This window comes from Pinus tabuliformis, chromosome 8 (genome assembly GCF_031772625.1).
Source record: "Pinus tabuliformis cultivar Carrire ecotype Pingquan chromosome 8, CPIR1, whole genome shotgun sequence".
Taxonomy (NCBI): domain Eukaryota; kingdom Viridiplantae; phylum Streptophyta; class Pinopsida; order Pinales; family Pinaceae; genus Pinus; species Pinus tabuliformis.
This window is the reverse complement of record NC_142294.1, coordinates 1,987,314,664-1,987,316,643: the sequence shown is the minus strand read 5'-3', so window position 1 is coordinate 1,987,316,643 and position 1,980 is coordinate 1,987,314,664.

The following is a 1,980-nucleotide window of genomic DNA, read 5'->3' as shown; positions in this document are numbered from 1 at the left end:
CAGAAGTTGGGGACCATCCCAACCCACTATAAGCAAGAGCAAGGAGAAAAGAAAACAGAAGTGGAAAGCAAGGAAGGCTAACATTACACAGAAAGCCAAATCTTCATGCACTCACTGTAAAAAGGAGGGGCATGATGATGAGCATTATTGGATTTTGCATCCATAGCTGAGACCTAAGAAGTCTGAGGGTAAGAAGAAGAAGACAATTGTAGCTATTTAGAGATATTTGGGGCCAAACTCAGGAGATGAAACAACCATGGCAGCCACAAGTATAAAAAGTAAGAATTTAAAGCATCTACTAGTAATTCTACTCAATCTGTTATTGATGAAGAAAATGAGAGAAAAAGACATGAGATTTTCCATATTCGAGTTATTTCCAAAAATGAAAAGATTGATAATTTGTTTGATAGTGGCTCACAAGTAAATTTGATTTCTGAATCAATTGTAAAGAAATTGGGATTAGCAACTACACCTCATAAGAAACCATACCCATTAGGATGGTTGAATGATAAAGCACAACTACAAGTGACTAGACAATGCAAAGTCAAGTTTTCTTTTGGGTCAGAATTTGTAGATGAGGTTGAGTTCGACATAATTCCTTTGGATATATGTGGAATTTTTTTAGGAAGTCCCTACTTGTATGATAGAAAGGCTATTTTCTATAGAGCTGAGAACAAGTATCTACTGGTTAAAGATGGAATCGAATACTTTGTAAGAGCTCATAAGCTCAAGAATAATTATACTCTCATAAACTCAGGATAGATGAAAAGAATGATTAATTCATGCAAACAATTCTTACTGATGGCTATAAAGGAAAAGAAACCTGATAAAACCAATGTATATGAGGGTTTTAATGCTGAACACAAGCTGATATAGAAAAGGTTGTTTCAGAGTATGATATCTTGTTTCAATAACCTAAAGGTCTGCCACCCAAAAAGGGAATAGTACATGATATTATTTTTCATCAAGATGTTCCATTGCCTAACATTGGGATGTACAGGTTGTCTGCTTTAGAGAATACTGAAATCAAGAAGCAGGTGCAAGAGTTGCTCGAGAAGGGATTCATCAGGCCTAGCACATCGCCATGTGGGTCCCCAATCGTTTTGGTGAGAAAGAAAGATGGCTCATGGAGAACGTGCATTGACTATCGAGCAATGAATAAGATAACAATCAAGAATCATTATCCCCTTCCTCACATAGATGATCTTTTAGCTCAATTAAAAGAAGCTACTTATTTCACCAAGCCGGATTTGCACAGTAGATACCATCAGGTCAGAGTTGCACAGCAAGATGCATGGAAGACTGCTTTCAAAACAAAACAGGGATTGTATGAATGGCTGGTTATGCCTTTTGGCTTAACTAATGCTCCTGCTACTTTCATGAGATTAATGAATGATGTACTCAGACCTTTTCTTGATGATTTTGTTATTGTGTATCTGGATGACATTCTGATTTTTAGTAAAACGTGGGAAGAACATTTAAAGCATTAATAAGACATTAGATGTTTTGAAAAGAGAAAAACATTATGTTAAACTCTCAAAATGTGAATTTGGAAAAACATCTCTAAACTACTTGGGTCATATAGTAGGGGGAGGTGAATTGAAAATAGACCCCTCTAAAGTGGCAGTGATTGTGAACTGGCCTAAACCCAGGTCTACTACAGAAGTGAGAAGCTTCCTAGGAGCAGCACAATATTGGAGGAAGTTCATCAAAATCTTCTCCTCGATTATAGCTCCCTTACATGATTTAACAGGATTGAATAAGGTGTTTCAGTGGGGAGGAAAACATCAGAAAGCCTACGAAACCTTGAAAGAGAAAATAAGTACAACACCTGTACTAGCACTGCCAGATTTACAAAGATCATTTGAGATCCAAACTGATGCTAGTGACTATGCCAGGGGAGCTGTGTTGACACAACATGGAAAACCCATATGTTACCATTGTGAGACTTTTAATCCTACAGTAGTTAACTATCCTACA